General features: G+C 33.9%; 1 long non-coding RNA gene across 1 annotated transcript in view; it reads left to right on the top strand.

The window, feature by feature from the left end:
• Window positions 1-21,176, top strand: part of LOC106040935 (uncharacterized) — a 117,719-nt gene that overhangs the window by 49,825 nt on the left and 46,718 nt on the right. Inside the window, exon 3 of the long non-coding RNA XR_001210139.3 lies at window positions 20,222-20,253. This is a non-coding gene — a long non-coding RNA (uncharacterized lncRNA). The remainder of the gene's footprint in view (window positions 1-20,221; window positions 20,254-21,176) is intronic.

The raw sequence follows: 21,176 nt of genomic DNA, 5'->3' as shown, positions 1-21,176 counted from the left end.
TATGTTTTCTGAATGTTTTTAGCAATGTAATTTAGCAGACATTACAGATAAGAGTTACCTTAAACACCTTGCCTTCGTAGTAAACAACTTGTTCTTTGATAACTCAGAATCACTATTATGCTACAAATATTTAATGAGGCATCTTCAGAAATTTCTTTCTCTATATTTTAATGTAAGTTTGCCAATAGCTTTGTACTTATGAACAAACTAAAAAGCAAAGGAAAAGTATCATATTAACCTCACTTCAATCATAGAATACAGGCAGCACCAGTAGAAGGAATGAAATCAAAATATCTTACATAAGAGCAGCTTGTATTAACATTTTTATGAACAAAATAATAAAATTTTCCTTGAAAAAATATTTCCATAGGTAGGACATCATTAAAGCCAAATCTGAAGGAAACATTTAATTCAAAATTTCTATGGAATTGAACAGGAAAAATACAAGAACGTGTAATATCAGTATTTTCATTTAAAGGCATTCTAAAAATGCATTTTTATGATTCTTTTTTATACATTGTGTTGATGTGTCTAGACTTGACATTTAAGGTTATAATAGAATAATAGAAATAAGTTATTTTGAAATGAAAAGTTGAAAGAATTGATTCTGAGAGACAAAACATATGGTTCTCATGCAAAAGTGTTTCCCAGAAATAGTTTAATGTTCTTCATACTAGAATTAAGTATTAAATATATATATGGCAAAAGTAGATTTTATCAAACTTATACTGAAAAAGTTACTTTATTTTCATAGCAGATTTGTCTCAAGAAATGTGAGAACCTCCTAGACAGTTTTCCATATCATGCATCTAGAAAACAGTATGCTTAAATAAGTTCTTGTCTCACGTGGAAATAGGGTTTCTCAAAGGGGACATAAATATGCATAGAACATAATATTAAAAAAAAAAAAAAAAAAAGTGGGCCAGAGTCTTGCTGCTGTTGAACTCAAGAATGAGCTGAAGTGCCTCTGCTTCTATGAGAACAAGACTTACAAAGACTCAGTTCTGCTTAAGTTACTCTAATTTTGCAGTTTTAGAAAAAAACATGAATGACATGGCAATGGTGCAACCTGTAACAGTAGAAAACTTAGGTTAAATGTGTCTGCACTGCACTCCAGTCTTCTATAATCTGACTAAAGTTGATGTTTATAATTATCTCTGGATTTATGCAGGAGAGAAATGTGTATAGTTACACCTTTATAAAGCTATTTAAATCAGTTTCTGCAAAATTTGTCTTCCATTTTATCATAAATATTGGAAGATCCTCAGATCTATCTGGTTGTGCAACAGGGAATTTTTTAGTACATTAATAACTACACTTTGTATAGTGATGACATTCTTGTCACACAGGGACAATCCATGACTGAAAGTCTACTCTTGCACCATGTATTGCCCAACACAGCAGTCCATCTCGCCTATCTGTGCACTGTCAATTTACTACCATGTAAGCCTGATAAAGTCTACAAAAGATGTGACCAAATGTCCTTTATACACCTGGGAGCAGTGTTATATAGAAGTAATTCCATTTATAGAACAGATTTTCCATGACTTTATTTTCATTTTTAACACATAATTATATTAAAAAATGATAGTAATAAAAGTGAAAGAAGAATCATTTTATATGGGTAAAAGTGCAGCTTAGTCATAAATGAAAAGCATCATATTCAAAGCACAGGTGGATAAAGGCAGTGCTTATTGCTTCCTTTATTAAGTTTAAATAATTTATCAGCTCTACATCCTACTTATTGATTCTCTGAGCATGCAGAAAGATAACGAATTGAAAATATTTGATGCACCTTTTCCTCCATTTTTTATCAATTTCATGATGTGTAATTGATTTATAATTTCAAATGCTGGAAGCAAACAGTTTTTGTTACTTCCGTCTGCTGGGAACACTATTGAGAACATCAATACTTTTCTTTAGGAAACCTCACATTTTTTAGAAAATATTTTTTTTCTTTTTTTTTTCTTCTTTTTTTTTTCAGATAAGACATAGGAGTTCTACCATCATTTAAGCCTAGATTGAATCTTCAGGAACATCATGAATAAGCTCTGCCACAGTAGGCATGATACTGCAATTTGAAATCACAATTCTTTCTGTACTGGTTAAGAAAAGTACTTTGTTTATTCCTTGAGTCAAATATTTATTCATTACGATTTGACTAGAGATGACAGTAAGATGGAACAAAGTTGGAAAGGAAAGGAAAGGAAAGGAAAGGAAAGGAAAGGAAAGGAAAGGAAAGGAAAGGAAAGGAAAGGAAAGGAAAGGAAAGGAAAGGAAAGGAAAGGAAAGGAAAGGAAAGGAAAGGAAAGGAAAGGAAAGGAAAGGAAAGGAAAGGAAAGGAAAGGAAAGGAAAGGAAAGGAAAGGAAAGGAAAGGAAAGGAAAGGAAAGGAAAGGAAAGGAAAGGAAAGGAAAGGAAAGGAAAGGAAAGGAAAGGAAAGGAAAGGAAAGGAAAAAAAAGGAAAAAGCCCCACACTTCCTATATTTGTCTAATGTAGTGGTGCACAAGAGGTGAGATGGATTTTACTAACCTTTATTTCCCTCAGCAGTGCTTTAAAGTTAATTTATCAGGTTACTGTTTGCAAGTGTTGGACATTAACCTATCTTGGTCAAAACTGCATTTCAGTGGTTACATGGCCTCTGATTATGATTAAGCATCTTGTCCCTGACACTGATACTTTCACTACCAAAAAAAACTACATGATTTTGCCTTGGAAATGCAGCAGTGATAGAAAAATTCCCACACAAGAAAACGAAAAAAAAATAGTTTTAGATGGCAAACGTGTCTGTCTCTACAAGATTTGAACACTGACAGATATAATAAGAAAATTACCTACTTGCTGTGAGAATTACCTCACTCTTACTAAAGTCTGTAAATGCTAAGTGTTGAACCAAATCATCAAATAATACATATCAATTGTATTGATTGTAAAGAAACTACTCTGATTTACCCCAGCTGCAGATATTATCCCAAATATTTAAGCAGAAATATGATCATCACCATGGGCTAACATTTCTATTTGTGTCTCAGTTTACTAAATTGAAGGAATAATACTATCCATCTCACAGATATACTGAGAAGAGAACTAGTTATCTTTTGCAAAAGTACTCTAGCAGTCTTGAGTGTATTATGCATATATCATCATGATCATCACTACAGAAACAAATAAAGATAGGTAGCAATATAACAGTTTTCCCACTCTGGAGAAAATGTAAGGCAGATTTCACAGAATAAAGCCTTGCTAAACCAAAAAAAAATAGGGTATCTATTCAGAGCTTACTTTCAGAACAGCAGACTCAGTCATCAGCTGAGACAAGTTTACGTTTGGAAGACTTGGAAGGGGAGAAGTGGCTTACTTTTAAGGCACATTATTGCTCCCCCCTATACTGCAAATTGCAGGGCTGTGCATGAAGTGCCAATTTAGCTTCAAAGAAACTAGATATCGTATCAAAAGCAGTGTGGACATAGCAGCACAGCACTTGGCACAGGAAAAGTCATCCTAGTAAGTATTTTATTTTAAGGTAAGGAGAATACAAAATAGTTTCTCTGCTACTGTACCATCCTCTAAGGAGGTATTTTTGGATTGAGTCAATATTGTACCCAAGATTGTTTTCTGCAGGACTGGGGTTCTCATGAATTACGGCAGCTGCTGGCTGCTACTGAACCAGTATCTTCAGTCCTCCTCTGTGATGGGGACTATTACATCTTTTTGAGACCTTCTAATTCACTTCACATACCTGATGTGCTTCATACTGGACACACTGGACAAAGTTGGAAGTAGAGCACTGGTATGAGCAAAATGTTGCCCTTTCTGGATCATTTTGGTACAGAGAAAAAAATTCTTTCTGTTAACTTTATTTTCTCTAGCATTTGTTAACCTATTGTTTTGCTGTTTAAGACTCTTCATAGCTCTACCTCAAGACTTTTGCATTGCTAAACCAAATAACATGTTGAAGCTAATCACACAAGCTTTTTCTCACCCAAAGATTCTTCTTCTCAAGTGCAAATTTTCAGATATCCCCTCAGGGCAGATTTTTCTGTTTTATGCCTAGGAGTACTAATTTGTTGGAACATGGACCATGGTTCTCATTTTGTTGTCTAAAGATTTATAAAACTTAGATGTTGATATGTCACGGAAATATATGTGTGCAATTTTGTTGTTCTTACTCATGTATATTGTGTAAAGGCTTTCTCCAGTTACGTTGCAGCATAAGCTTTCAAGGCCTGTATACAAGCTTTTGGTGTAGAATTTTAAAGATCATATTGACTCCTTGAAAGCTACGGAAAATAGTTTATTCAGGTAGCAGTATCTCTGCTACTATTTTATAAATGCTTAGCATTTCTGTATTTCTTTCAAACAGTTCTGTCAATTCAAATTTAGATTTCCTTGTAAGAAATTATAAAATTAATCTAAGTAAAGCACTTCTAAAGTATCATTGTAATACTTCAAAAGTAAACAAAGAAAATATATTGGTATGTCCATACTTTCAGCAAGTCTAAACTTAAGCAGTATTACATCATCACTGAAGATTTACCAAATTATATACTGATGACTTAAATATGCATGTGGTAAACCTAGCTCTATTTTCCTTTTTCATAAATAAAAGTAATATGAAATTCAATGCTCTGCGTTGAAGCTCTGTACAGCACAGCTGTCATTATTAAAACTAGCAAGTTGTTTGTAGAACTTGCTGCACAAGTAAAAGTTGTTTCAATACCTCATAGAGCCGATAATTAAACACTTTCTTTTAATTCCATCCTAAAAGTGTTTACTGTTCACTGCTTGTGCTTGTGCCAATGCTGTCTTTCAACTTTAGTACTTATTTCCCTCCCAGGTATATACACTGTCATTGCTTTTAAAGAGAATTGTCATATTCCTTCAATATTCATTGAATCATATATATATATATATATGGATAAAAAAGTATTTTTTTTTGTTCTGCTCACTCATTTTCAGGGAGATACAAAATAAAACCTTCCTCACTTCCCTATATTTACCATCCTGGCAGTGGGATGATAAGCTGTAAAATTAACATTGCAAGGCTCTTCTAGAATCTTTCCTCAATATCATTCTCCAAAATCTATCTCCTTGAAATCACACAGAAGAATGAAGTAAGGCATAGACAACCAAAGATATTTTCTCTTAGCGCAAGTAGTGCAAAGGAAACCCACAAAGCTGCCCTCCTAACTACCCCTTATTGGACAGTTGCTGAAGATTGACCAGAAAACAAATGGCTTTAAAAATTCTGCTATAGGTCATCTTCATATTTAGATGGGTGGTTCCTGAACTTTCCTTTCTTATTTTTCTATTTCATTACTGCCTTTATAAGCTGTATTGTAGTAGCACTTTTCTGTCTAGGTCAGTGACTTATTTGTGGGTCAGCCAAGATACGTGATATTAGGGCGGTGTGAGGTGGGGTTGGGGTGGGGGAGAGGGTTTGTAGTATATCGAATTGAAAGTAACAGAGTAGAGTTTGCTATTCAAAAATAACCTATAAACATAAATTGTTCAGACAGTGTTTTTAAATGATCGAAGTTGCTACGAATCTTTGGGGACATACATGCAAATTTAATATTTTCTATTTTAATTTGGATTTTGTTCTATTTTCTCCCTCTTGAGTGAAAAGAATAAAAAAGTGAATAAAGTCTACATCTATCACTTCTCAGAAATAGGGATTGCAGTACAACAGGAAACAGCACATTTTAATGTCAAAGTGGCTTTCCCCTTCTTCCTTGTTTCTCTAGATATATTGTATACCTAAAAATGAAAAAAAGAAAAAAAAAATTGGGAAGGAAACCACAGCTGTGTCTTTTTATTAGGGAGAATCCATTTTTATTAAAATTGTATGAAAAGAGAAGTAAAAGCCTCATGTCAGTCAAATAATTGCAATAGACAGACTACAAACTCATAAAAGTCAATCCTTCTGACAAAGTTTTTAAAGCACCTTTTCATTTTGTTTAATAACATTTGATATTTTTTTTATTAAGCCTTCCAGCCAAGCACAGGCAGTTTTTGTTACTAAATCACAGTGATTTTTTTAGGTTAATTATTTCTTACAAGACTAACCTCTTCCCATGATTTTAATTATTCCTTTATGTCAGCGTGTGTTTCTTTTCTGTTTACTACTGACTTATCAACAAAGAATGTTCAAGGTCCTTTTCATGATAATTAAAACAAATCCAGACATGTACCATTAATTTATTTGAATAAGATTATGAGTGTAAATTTTTTCTTGTGATAACATTTGGAGAAGTGCAAGCCTTCCAAATTAATTTCTTAATTAATAAGTGAGAGAGGAAATGGTGTGCAGCTCTGTTAGATTTGGTATTAGCAACTTGCTGACTGGTCTTTAGTGGTATTTAGAACCTGTCCCCAGAAACCTTTCATCAGATTACTATTTTTTACCCAAAACAGAAAACTTGCTGAATGAAAAGTTCACCTTTTGCAAACTGAATTGCAACTATTGTATGGCTTCTGCATATCACGTGCCCCTTAGGAATTAAATAAGTGAGGATTCTAGGGAGAGATGGATATACTGTTTTTAACACCCAAACCAGTGGAATAAGTTGCATTTTGAATATTACTGTAATGTTTTGTGTGTGGTGTGTGTATGTCAGGGCGTGCTCCAGCAAAAGTGAACTGGTCTTTCTCACAGTGCCTTCTCCTGAGGTGAACTGTTTACAGGCATATTCTTTCTGAGGGCTAGGTAATTAAGGATTTGAGGATCATGCCCTGAACTGCTGAATCTCAGAAGTTTGCTCGGTTGTCATATGGATATAATAATGCTTACCTTCTCCTCAGAGAGAAAGTGTGTAATTAGTTGTCTAATAAATGGTTGTGAAGTACTTTGAAACTGTTAAATGAGAGACGATTCTGTTACTGTGTGTGGAGAAAAATGTAATTTTCTTCTTTTCACCACTTCAGTTTCCTTTTCACACTGCAGTATTTGTCATATGGGCCATAAAATCTTTAAAACATCTGGTAAGTCACAGTTAATTAGCCAGACAGTATAGTGCACTCACACATTTCAGATCAAAATATCACCAACATACCTTAGCCGATGTGAAACAATATGCCAGAAAATGTAATGTATGCTACATAGTTTTGGCTAAGTAATTTTTCGTCAGTGAAAAAGAAACGTCAGCTAAAGAAGAAAGGTTCGGAGTTCAATCACATCTTGGGCTCATCCAATGACTAGAGTGAATCTGAGTGTCAGATTCATCTCTGCTGTTACTGACAGAGACGAAGAAGAAAAATCAAATACCATTAGAGAGACAGGCTAATTTGGCAATACAGGATAAGATTTCCAGTGGTGAATACTTCAGGCTGCATGCCCACTTCTCTTTCCCAGATGGACTCAAAACCAGGGTAATAGGTTCACTGAATTCCCATTATATTGTGACTGTCATATACCTCAATACAGACATGTCGTGTCAACCCCGCAGCCTTCAGTACTGTCTCTTGCTTACTCTAGACTGTGTGCTATTTGCATGCTGTGACTACAGCCTGCACACTTAGTTTGAGAATGTAGATGTTTTTTCTCAGAATGAATTGCAAAACAGGTGCATTACTATACAGAAAGATGATGTTTCCCTCTTTGTTTGGGGGGAAAAAATGGATTTAAGATTTAGAACAAAGACCCTTAAGGAAAGGCTTAATTACTTGTAAGGTCTTTCTATCAGAATGCAATATAACTTGTCATTTTCACAGTAATTGTTCTCAGTAATTTCTTAGTTGCTACAACTGTCAGTTCAAGGTACTTTGGTTGCCCTTTTTATTTTGGATTTTGGTGTGTTTTCATTATGTGGTATGTAACAATATTAGTTTCAATAAACTTCTTTGGTTGCTTTTACTTTATGTTTCTGAAGCATTTGGATTTAGACTTTCAACCTTAATTCATTTCAATAAGCCTTTGTTCATACACTAAGTCCTTAGAATGAGGTCTAAAGTTCAAATGAAGTCAATTAAAATGTTTTAACATGTAAGTAATAACAGCTTCTTGTCATTATGACTAATGTTTGTGTCTCAGTTCCAAAACATTATGGTGAACCGGTGGTAAGCAGAATAAGTTACTGTCCTCTCTGCTGACATTGGACATCTTGTGTAAATCTTGATTGTAAACTAAGTTCTTAGTCATAATACATATTCTTGCATTAAGCTAGCAATTAGAAGTACTGAATACTTGGGACAAAAAGGACTTAAGCATCTAAATTAGGGGTTATATTATCTTTAGAAACAGATGCTTCATTAGTCAGACCTAAAAGTTCTTAAGCCTGCTCAGTTTTTCCTTTCAAGACTGAAAGATCCATATGCAGCTGAACTTCTGCTTGTGTGCATGACCCTTATGGTTCAGTTTTAACATTCTAGGTTATAGTCAAAGACATCTTTAAGTCTCATGTACAGTATTAAACAGGGAATGTTAGATGTTCAGAACATACATTACATTGACAGCATCAGTCTTCACAAAACAAACAAAAAAACAAACAACCAAACAACAACAACAAAAAAACTGTTGTAGAGGTTTACTTTCCTAAAACCAAAGAGCTTTCGAAAGACAGAATAGTTTTGAACAGCCACAATGAAATAATAGAAACTACATTCTCAGGTGTTCAGACTGCACTGTTTGTGCCTCCTTGTTTTCTTGCAATTTACAAAAGATTGTTAATCCCTAGTGGCATCTCTCCAGTGACTGCTTGACAATGTGAATTTGAAGTACTTGCCCCCAACAAATAGCTAGTAATAGTGGATGTCAGTATTGGAAAGTGAAGGTTGAGATTCACTTTTATTTCTATGTGAGCATGCATATGTGTGTTTATAAGGGATTATAATGACTTGATTTTTTTCTCTCTCAGGGAAAGCTTGTGTTGAAACTGAAAAAAAAAATCAAGGGTGATTGGAGAAGTATTTTTGAGCTTGTATTAAATTATTATGAAGGACTATCTTCCTTAGGCAGCAATCAAATTCAGTGGATTCAGGTTCCTATTTTGAAAAGGAAAAGCTTATTTGCTGGGGAAAATAATATTTTAAAAGTATACAGGCAAGGTTATAATGGTTCATCCAGGGCTGTAACATGTATTTAAAATGTAAAATTTATCACAGAAATAAAAACAGAAGCCTCCAGAAAATAGGGAAATAAAATGTTACACTGCTCCAGCTGTGAGTTTTCCTTTGTAATTGTATGCATTTGGGGCCTCTACACACTCTTCTTTATTCTTAAGACTAGAAAGATCTAAAGATTGATACTTTGACAACTGTAGAAAAGGGAAACAAAGCTTAACATCTGGTCTTCATGAAAAATGGCTTTCCTGTATCTTTCTCATTTAATCGAGAGCTTTTCATTAGGCAACATATGGTATTGTTAATGCAAGTATGGTCATGTGCTACTGTGCTCATTTTAAAGTCAATTCTCATGCCAAGGTCATATATGACATATTTATATCAAACCCAATGTCCATCAGGCATTCGGTAATGATCTTCATGCATGCACAATAAAAAGACCATCATTTGTTATATAATTGGTAAAACAATATTACTATGCTCTAATATTATCACATATTATGGAATTGAGAAAAATTGATATAGAATGTTCTTAGAAAAATCTTATAGTTGCCAGCTCTCGATTACAGATTTACCAAACCTATTTATCTTTAGTTACTCCATAGTCTTTTTCTGTTAGTGGTCTAACTGTGAATGTCTGAAAAGATAACAGATACTAGATAACATGTAAATGCTTCCTCTAGAGAGATTCGGCATATCTTCTCCTGAATGTAATATGCAGGTCTTAGCAAACTCTTGTGATTTTTCTTACAAAGTGTCTAACCAATGTGGCAATGTCTATCGTGGTGCCAATAGTAGCAAAATATCAAAAAATTCATAACAGAAAATTGCAGGTGACCATAGTGGTCCCCAGCTTATTATCTTCAACTCCTCAGGCAGCTGAAGTGTTAAAATTGATGGTGTCACCTATCACAACAACCAAAAAAGCAAAAATGAGGTCCATGTGGAATGACAAAATTATTGTTCAGATTCTAAGCATCGCCTTTGCCTATCTATTCAGAAGCATAACTTTTGGTGATGATAATCATTTGTCTGAGAGAACAGTTGTTTCTAATTGCTTTGTTAGTTTAGAGAAAAGAGATGTGAGGCAAAAGTTGTTAGAGCAGGTGTGGCAGGAATTTCAGTGGTTTCTGATGGAGAAGACAAGCAACCCATAAGCTCAGCATTCAGACAAAAGTTGCATACAGATTCACATGCTCTGTATGTCAGTTTACAGGACACTATTTGCAAAACTGATTTAGCTGGAAAGCTACCATTCTGTAACAAGAAATACCATATTGGGGAAAATTTACTTTAGTCCCTGAATTTCACATTCTGTTGAGAAAGACATTCTGCATGAGTGATGATGATAAAATCATACTTTTATGTGAAAAGTGGCATTTGGACTAAAGCAATTGCGAATGCTCTATGCAGGTATTCCATTTTCATACACAATAACTAGCATATGTAATGTTAAAATATTTAAAATTTAAATAAGGATTTGTAATACAGTAGAGAACCTGAATCTGCTCTTCAAGAAGACGGTGGGCATGATTCAGGTTACTGGAGACATGTTGATTTAGTGGATTATAGGAAATGAAACAAGAGAGACTAACATGGATGTAAACAGCTCCCAGTCAGCATGGTTTTAGGCTAAGGATCCTGTGAATTCTGCATACTTCAAAGACATAGTTCAAGCAATGTATAGCAGTGACAACAGCATTATCCAGCACATGGTATTCAGTTTATAGAAGGCTCCTTTTTTTCCAAGTTACACCCTGTTAAAATAAGCATCCTTTACAAGGAAGGCAAGATACCTGAACTCTGAAAAATAATGCATCTAGGATCTGAAATAAAATCAAGTTTTGCTTTACCTACAAAATAGCACTGAGTTGATTATTAATTTTTCTTTCATCTAAAAGATTTCCCCGAATTGACATTCAAATGAAATTAGACGTCTGTAGGTATCTTGCTGTAAATATATATATATATATAATAATAATAATAATTAACTAACTCAATTTGCAGTACAGGAAGTAGAAAAAAAAATAAATTGGGAAGAAAAATGTAGTAGCGAATGAAGCATGAACTCACACTTTGACAGGCACTGTTTCAGTTTGAAGTCTTTCCTGTAATTCTAACAAGTCTCCTATGTTTGACTTGCTTATGTGCTTGTGTTTGATCAAGACTTTAAGAAGCAACACCACAATGCATGTATACATAAGAGGCCTGAACCAAACATCTTAAAGGTCTACTATATGTCCAACTCACCTGCTGGTGCTTCTGTACCTGTCTTGTCCACTCCCTCAAGATGACTATACCTACTCTTCACTTACTCTGCACTGTTGTGTGTTTTGTTTTGTGTTGAGTTACAGGAATGTGATGACTTCCATTTGACTTTGTGAAAGTGTTGGAGAAAATGTTTCATATGATAGACCAAACAAGAAGGAGATAAAAACACAGGATATTACATTTCACAGGCTACTGAGTCTATCTTCATAATCTCAGCAGCATCAAAGAAAAAAAAAATCTTGAATTTTTTGGTAGTGTAGTGGCACTTTGAAATGGGGCTGCATCTATCAGTAGATCTCTGCAATACTGCCTGTGTTTTGAAGTGAATGCTGAGGAGACAAGGCCTTTTCTCTCAAGCCTAAATTCTGATGACTGATACTATCATGGGTCCATGTGGGTGTGTATACATTTGCACATGTACACTTGAATTTTATTAAATCTCAGATTTAAACCACTCTTCTCCAGGCATCATTTCCAAGGCACTGACCTAAAGAGACCTAAATTTGGTGAAAGCACAGAGAGAAGCAAACACACACAACTGAGGGTCATGAATATTCAAAGGATGATCTTACAAAAGCTATAGCAGAGGATCAAAGACACAATTTCTATCTCTCAGTTAAAAAGCTCAAAAAGTACACTATGTCCCATCTGAAGAAAACTTGACATAAAAGGTCAAGTTCTTATACTTTTGACGCAGCTCTGTGAAAGTACATTATCTTTGCATGTTGAGATGTGATCCTTAAGTCCTCATTCACACCTTTCTCTGACCTTATATCAACATTTTTGACTTTAGTAAACGCTGTAGGAAAACCCCATTGGCTTAGGTTGTGGAGTGTTATTACTATGGACTGCAAAATTGCCAGTCTGTAAGGGAAAATTCTTACAGCTCCTTCATGAACATGAAAGAACGTTATTTTCCAAATCATGTTAAATTGCATTGTGTTTGTATGTAATTAAAAATAAATAAATAAATAAATCTTAATTAGCACTGTCTCAAGTGTATACTGACAGCTGGCCAAAAAATATTTTTAACAGATCTAAACCACATTTTTTGAAATTTCAGATCTTCAAAAGCTGTACAGAATTTAAGCCACAAAACTTTTGTTATAAAGTTATGTCCCTGAAACTATTTCATGTAAGCATGAAGGAGAAACCTGACAATTTATTCCTGCACAGAGCTAACTTGAATGAATATTCAATGACAGTTAATAATTAAGGATAGGAGTCAGATCTTAATTTAAATAAATATTCTTCTACTTTTTTTTTTTTTTCTGGACCAATTGTAATGGTGAAAAGATAATTGATTCTAGGGAAGTGGTTTTTTTTTGGTTTGGTTTGGTTTGGTTTGGTTTGGTTTTTTTTTTGGTTGGTTGGTTTGGTTTGGTTTTGTTTATTGGTTTGTCTCCACTGTTTGGACATTACTGGCTCAAGAATTTTGCTACTCTAGATAAAATATATATATATATAGTTCTTCTGTATTCATAATGCATAGCACTGTGAGGTGGTAAAAACAGATTTTACAATATCCCAGCTTGATAGTTTATACACTAATACTAAGCTTCGGAAAAAACAAGTGGCCACTATAAGCAATACAATAAACCTCCCTTACCTTATTCTGGTTTTTGTTTTTTTTTTTTTTTTTGAACATCAACACATGAGCAAGAAATAAGAAAACTGCCTTTTGTAGACATAATTTCAGAAGGAAATCCCAATTTATGCTGCTTTACTAGTGGTAGCATATACTAAAAAATTTATTAGCAAATCATTAACTTTCATAATTTTTTACCATCTTGTCTAGCCAAAGTCTCTCATTTGTAGTAATGCTAATAATTAGTAAGGCTAATACAGATCACAGAGTTGTCCTTCATTTTGAAGAAAGTTCATTGTTATCTGAATTTGCTGATAATGCTATTCATGATTTAATTTTCCTGAGTAAAATTTAGTGACTGAGGCTGCCATAAGCACACATTATAGAAGATATTTTTTTTTCTTTTTTTTCATAAAACATTGCAACTGCTAGTGTACTGTGCATTGCCTTCTTTGCTTCTGCCTTGATAGCCCAAATGTTCCAGTGCTGTCAGAGACCATCAAGGTTGTCTGAACCAAGACATGTCAGCAGTTTTCATCACCATAAAGTGTTACCAAATGATAGGATATACATCTGGCATGCAGCCTGAAGGAATCATAAATCTAAAGGGAATGGTAAGCAAAAGTAAATGTTAGTTACCAATATCAGTTTCTGACTGCACAGTTAGGAAATCTTCTAGAAATCAAAGTGCCAAAGTCATTTCTGTCCCTAGGCAAGTCTGGTATTTCTATCACTGGAAACGTCAATTTCCTATAGAGGAACAATTGGATTGTGTGAAGCAGACTGAGGAACTAAGCATCACATTGCCTCAATGGAACATTCAAAAGTGATGTCTTTGTTTCCTCTGTCACAAACTAGCATATATTTCATATGGATGCAGTTAACAAGTTGAGTTTCTACAAACATGTTTTGACCAGTATTTTCTATAGTAGATGGAATTTCTGATGTTGCTACCATTGATCACAGTCAGCTGTAATGCTGCTGCATCCTGTAACCTGAAAGAGATAGGTCATGTCTGTACCTGGATGGGAGAACTCCAGCTGCCACCTTTCTGTTACAACATGTGGATATCAGTGACTGAGAACTGGTCGTTCTTTTCTTTGGCCTGTTAGTGAAAGATTGCTTCTGGATGGTGCGAGAGGCCAATGTATGTGTAGAAGTGTGAATTTTTGATTGAGACATAAAAGCATTCTTTTCAAGACCCTACACTACTTTTCCTCATAGGATAGGGATTTGAAAAATGTTCATTTCACTAAACATATATATAGATATTTCCTCTAGAACCTCTACCTGAATTGTCAGTGGTTAGTACTGTAGTAAAGTACTATGACTGTCATTTGTGGCTCTGATCTTGGCTCTGTGCTGTAAAAGCTGCATTTCAACTTGTTGTTGTTGTTTAACAGTAATGGTTGAAGTTATATGTAACACAGATCTATACATAAAATGTTTTGGGCAAATAGCTTGGCTTTTATGATTCAATGTTATGTATATTAATAAATATTAAGAAATCATGGTAATTGTATTAACATTTACTTCTGTGAATAGAAAGAACATGAAGGAACAAGACACTTTAGAAAGTGAACAATGAGATAAATAATATTTTATAATAAGGTAATGAATCTGACTCTAATTCAAATATATAAATAACTGCTTTTTTACCAGGCTGCTGTTTTGTGACCTTCATGAAATGGATGTGATGTTTTCATACTTCGGTGTCCACATCCCAGCAGAACACTAGCTTTTTACTATACGGTCTCTACATTTGCAAGGCCCAGATGGCAGCTTGGATTTGCTTGTCAACAGCTGACCTATTTTTTTGACATCCACAGTAGATTCCTCCAAATCCAAAGAGGACTTGGAGTACTCCATATGGTTTTGTTTGGGGCTTTAGTTTGCACTCCTGTCATTTAATAGGTGTAGAGGTAGCTACCAAACACTTAAATGTCTGAGCAAATCATAACACCTTTCATTGTCTCCCAGTATCCAAAGGATTAAAACAAACAACAACAAAAAAAGTTGCCTAATATTTTCTGTTTCATAATTTCTTTTTCCTTGACCTTTATTAGTCATTTTAACAGTGGCAATTGCAGCTACATACATATTTTCTGTTTGTAGAAAAGTTCTATTTTTGATCCTGCTCATTCTCTGATGTGATACATTTGGTATTTTCCCATGGCTCTCATCAAGTTCCAAATTTGTTCCAAATTTATGCCCTTATGCTTTTTCTTGGATTCCTCTTCTGAGACTTTGGTGCCAATGAGTAATTGGCAAGGTTTATTGTTCTTCTGCACTAATACTTACATCATTTGGTTTCCCAAATTGCTTTATTCCTTCTCTTGGCACAAGACAGTCTAGAATGTGTTCTCTTGGCCTTTCATACAAATGTATGAAGCAGCACCAACAGCAGATGATGTGGTGATAGCAGCCGGTTTGGCACCAGGAGTGGCAGCATCAGGAGCCTCAGCAGGAACAGAGAATGCTTTTTGCGGCAGTACCCTCATGCTGTGTCAGAAAGCCAACCTGCTCTTGGTTTTCTTGTGTGAGGGAAGTTCTGGTTTGATTATTTCTGTTTCAGCTTTTCTCCATGTATGTTCTTATTTAGAGAAGGGAAGGAGAATGAAAGCTATTTTTTTCTGCCTTGCTTCAATATGTATTTGAGTGCTGCTATGTAGGTTTTTATTGTAGAAGTACTTTGTAAATGGATCCCACGCAGTTCTCTATACAGATCAACCACAGTAAATGAAATTAATATAGTGGAATAGTATAAAAACAGAAACTGTAGATAAGAATAACAGTGTAGAGTATGTAGTTCTTTCTTCCTATACAAGACAGTATTACAGTGTTTTTTCCAAGCCACTTAAAATGTACCAAATAAAACAACCTATGGCACTTTCCTAGTGAGGTTGTTCTGTTATTTAATAGATATCACTCAGGAGGTGTTTATTTGATACTCACTTTACATTTTCACTCTTGACTTTACCATAAGTACTGTATTTAGCAGTGACTGAGGTTCCTACATGAACTACAACCATTTCTAAAATTACAGACTCTATCTCAGTCTTTTTAGAATAATTATCTTATTACTGCAAAATTTTGATGGAGCACATGGTTGGAACAAATTTGTATTGCAATGAATTCATATGATTCAGGAAAATATTGAAGACTGCTAAAGACAGCTAGTAGTCCATCAATTTGGTTAAAACAAGTATTAAAATTAATAAAATAAATGTTGCATATTATTATTATGTTACGAGTTATTCATACAGTAATGTCTTTGCTCTTTCAGCAGCTCTAGATATCTAATCTGGAGTATTATTCAAAATAGTCTCAATAATAGTCTCAATAGTCTCAATAATTTTACTTCTATACAATAAGTATACTTTCATATCAGTTAAACAGCTCTGATCACACTGAGGGATTGCTGAAATATCTTTAGTATATTGTCTCCCAGTTCAATCAAATTCCTTCTATCTCTAATTAATCATAGATTCATGGCAAGAGTTGCTGGTCGCCTTGCAATTCAGTCAAATGGGATTGAGCAGTACTGTGGGAATGAGTGTTTTTGATTGTATTTCATACTCTTTCACTATTAATAAATTTGGAAATAAAAGTCTGCTATCGATTTCCTATGTGTGTTTGCGTTACTCTGCAGCAGTTGTACTACTAATAAAAAAGAAATTCCTTATAATTTCATTTGTTAGCAAAGGAAATTGGCTAAGTAAAATAAGTCAACAAATGAGAAAAATATGGAATTACATTTTTTTGCAAAGTTATTTCTCTTACTGTGTTATGGTAGTATTCCTCTGTTCTAGCTCAAACATAAATTGGATAAGGTCCTATCTAAGAATTAAAACAAACAAACAAACAAACAAACAAAAAATCTTCTGTGAGTCATTATAACAGAATCAAAGTTTACTGTGAGGGAATAAAAATGACTACTATCCTACTATCACTATAACTCCTAGAACATTACTCAAGTTGTGAAGGAGGTCTTAATTTTTCTTACAAAAAGTAGGTTGCCACCTGTGTCTCGCAACATATCTGTAAATAACAGATTGCACCAATTATGTTAGTGTTTTGCTGCAGTGCATTAAAATGAAATGCAGCAGTAGGAATGATTTATAGCAGAATGCACCGTTTTGGTTTATAAAGCTGATAAGCAGAGAAGCATGAATTATTAAACTGAGTAGCCTCTTTATAGAAAGACGAGTAATCAAGATTTGCTTGCACAAAACAAGAAAGCTGTGACTAATTTCATATAATGATGTTTGCCTAACAAAACAGTACATTTAAAGGTCAGCTTAATAGTGGAAATCTGATTTCAAGGCAAAGAAACACCTTTGCTTTTTCTGTGTAATTCTACTGGCACATACACAACATCAAGTTTTGAGTGAAATAATGTAGAATCCCACCATTACTTCAAAAGGAACAGCAAGGAAAAAAAAATAAATAAAAGATAATGCTTTATTTTAAAGCCAACAAGAAAATTTTATTTATTTATTTATTTATTTATTTGACATTGTAAAGACAAAGACCATAATATTTCAGGTGCCATAAAAAAGTCTTTGAGTGTGTCTTAAAATGTTCAGTTTACAATTCATGGTTCATCAGGACTGACTTTTAATAATTTGGTTTTCTATATAGGCTGAAATTAACTTTAAAGAGTAGCTTCTTTTTTACCTGTGCTTCTGCCCCTCTCTGTTTCCAGTTCATCAGAAGACAAAAAGCACAGATGAGTATATATATGAAACTTTTTCTCTCTACATAACCAGAACCAAAACAGTAAACTTCTTTGTTAAGACAGATGTTTTCTCTCTAACTCAGTTCCTATGGTTACAAAATTCTGTACCTTCTGTACCAAACCAATATCAACTGTGAAAGTCTCAAAATTAGAGTACTTGACTGAAAGGAAATAGCACAGAAATACGCCCAGGGGCATATCCAGAGCTACAATTTTAGGTGAATAATTTCTCAAGGTTGACAAAATTAGCATAAAAATTAGCATAAAACATTTAGGAACAGTAAGTAAGGAAAACAAGTAAAATAAAAATAAAATAATAAAAATAAATGCATAAATAAATAAAACAGGGACTGTATGATGTTCAGTTTTGTCCTGTGTTTTCACTCTATAAGAATGCAGAGTGTTATCTTGTGAAAGCATTGAATGTCATGGTTTTTGGATCTATGACTACATGGGTCATTGAGGAAAGTGTCTCAATTTCTGCAAAATTAGTAGAAGTCTGGTCTGTACTTTCATGTTGATCCCTGGGAACGAAGTTCTCTTTCTCCTACTTCCAGAGGATTTCTTTACTACTGACTTACTGTCTGGGAACCATAGGATTTCACATAGTTTTCTGTGTCCTGTTTCCTTCAACATTTTATCTTTGTGAATTTCCCCACTGTTGATTTCTCTTTCTGGAAATACTTTGTTTGCTGAATTTCTCCTACTTAGGAAGAGTTTCTTCCTTCTCTTATCTAATCTCAGCATACTCTTTAGCATAACTTTTAGCATAGGGGTCATTTCATCAGTTGTAAGACATTCTTAGCCTTTAATAAGAACTCTCATTTCTATATTACCCCTTTCAAGTTTTCATTTGGTGCTATCATCATTGCTTTCCCTTACTCTTTTTTTTTTTTTGTCTGAGTACAAGATGTTCAGTTCCTTTTTGCTTTGCTCATATATCAAGAGTCTGAAGTTACACAAAGAAAAGAACACAAAGAAATTAATATCTGAGCCAGTCAGAACTATTCTAGCACTCTCACAACAGATACACTGCAAACAGACTTGTTATTTAACAATGACAGCCCCAATTCTCTTTCTGATGGCCTTTTAGTACTTCCAGCGTTTGCATCAACTGTTTGCAAATCCTCAGAAACAGATTTAAAATATTTACAAGGCTTTGAGTGTTTTACATTTACTGTCACCTTGTAACAATATTGATCTTGGATGTGGGTGCTTGTCTCAATTTAGTAACACTTACAGCATTTTAGTTCTATAGTTTGCTTTGAGTATAATAAAATAAAAGAAAAAGATTGTAGAGGAGTACAGAGTAAACGTAAAAGTAAATGTTTTTAAAGAAAAATAACCTCACACAGTGTAATAAAGAGTCCCACATAACTGGAAAAGCCTTTAGAAAGACTTCTCAGGGAGATAAACTGAGGTGCAGTGAGTGAAGGAGGGATTTCTTATAAAAGCAGAAAATCTCTTCCCATAGCTAATGGAAAAGAGATATATAAAATACAAAGGATACTAAAATCCTTCTTGAAGTAGTTGCACTTTCTTAATGAAACATATGGTGTCTAGATATCGTACTGATAGGCTTTCATTATTGTTATTATTACTACTGCTTGTCTATATTTATATACTAAGGGCAAGATCTTCACTCATGAAATATCTTCTAGACAGACATACAGATCAACTTTGCACTACTCTCTATACAGAAAACACATCAGGTACTGAAACTGGGAACATTTCATGGACTGAACCCTTTATAACTTTCAGAAGAGAGTAGAGATGCTGTGTCAAATACCTTTTTACAAAAGTTTCTTTGCTCTAAACCCTGACAATTAAGGTACTGGCTGCCCGTATTTCATTAGAAACATGGTAATAAAGACTTCTCTATACTGAATCACACCTGATTTATTTTTTATTTCGGTGTATTTGTGGTTTTCAGTATTGGGCATCTCTACATGTTTTGGAACCTAAAACTGTTTCTGTCATACCAGAACATTTGAGCTGTATAAGTAGAAACAATTTTCCTCCCTTCTCCTTTCATATATAGGCCTCCAGAAAAAAATGATCACTGCAAACAGGCAATTGATAGAATAGACCTTACAGCCTTCAATAGTTTAATGTATAAAGCTGTAACATTTATTCGGTTACACATTTTTAAAAAATTAGTTTAAAATCATGAGATATAGGGGACAGAAGTTCAACTTTCTAGTGCTCTGATTATTATCCAGTTGTTACACATGTTTAGCTATGATGCTTTTCTTGCTACTTTCTTCACAACTTGGAAAGTTTGAGTTTATCACCCTCTCAGAACAAAAAAAAATATCTTGGAAGTGGCAAGAATTATCAAGAGATATCTTTTCTAGCTTTGCTTGTCAATCTACCTTCTCAGGATCCACTTGAATCTCTTACAAAGAGTGAGTAATAAGAAGTATGTGGTTAAAAAAACAATAAAAATAATAATAAAAAAAGGCTTTGTTGCTCTACGGCTGTGTAAAACAAATGCTTTTTCTGGTAGTTTGTAGTCAGGTAGACCTCACTATTCTCTTTTTTTTTTTTTTTTCCTTTAGTGTCAATGAAGGGTGAACTGTATCAAGCACAGGTATGATTTCACGTTTTATTCTAATGCATTCAGCATATCCTTAGAAGTACAAAACTGTAATAAGACTGTTTTAAAAACATAGCTAGCTTAAAATGGTTACTAATGCTTTTAGAATGTGATAAGCTCTTTAAAATTGGTTTCTAACAATACAGGTATAACAGAGAACACAAAAATTGCCACATGTAAGTTAGAAAATAGTGATGTTTGCTTCAGTTTAGTCAAATCTGAAACTATAGTGAAAGCTATACATTTTCTGAATGTCAGAAAAAGTAAAGACAAAATACTATGAATTAACCTATGCTATAATACAGTCTGCATAAATACAGGAAATAGTCCATATTCCTAAATTATGAAAGTTAAGATTTCTGCCACCTTGTATTAATATAGCAGCTAGGTGGGTAAAATACTTGAATTTGATTCATGACAACATGATTTCAACCCTTAATGTGAAGTAAAGTAAATGGACTTGGTTTTAAATACTTAACGATATCCTAACCACTGGGCTATTAAGTATTTGTATGTCTGCCTAACCCCTAACCACCTCCTAAGAAAAACACCCTACTTAGCTGGCATATTTTTGTCAGAGCTCTTATGGAGTTTTCTTGCTATGCTAACATTATTCTTATCCTCATTCTCTATGAAAGTATCTGTTGAAAAACTGCATGAGTCATGCCATCTTAAAACTATTTTGGGATAACTACATCTTAATGGAAAGAAAAATAATCAGTTAATATAAGACAGGAGATGATAGACAATAATACTTAAGTAACATCTGTACAATGAAATTCATATCTGAAATTCAGGGATTTATTAGATTTTTAGAAATTTACTACAGTTTGTTGCCAATCAAACTAAAGCTTGAAGTACTTGACCCTTGAATACAATCAGAATTATTTTCATTTCTGTGTAATAAAACTATTATT

This window comes from Anser cygnoides, chromosome 5 (assembly GCF_040182565.1).
Source record: "Anser cygnoides isolate HZ-2024a breed goose chromosome 5, Taihu_goose_T2T_genome, whole genome shotgun sequence".
Taxonomy (NCBI): domain Eukaryota; kingdom Metazoa; phylum Chordata; class Aves; order Anseriformes; family Anatidae; genus Anser; species Anser cygnoides.
Note: the sequence above shows the minus strand (reverse complement) of the source record. Positions and strands in the feature narration are given on the sequence as shown.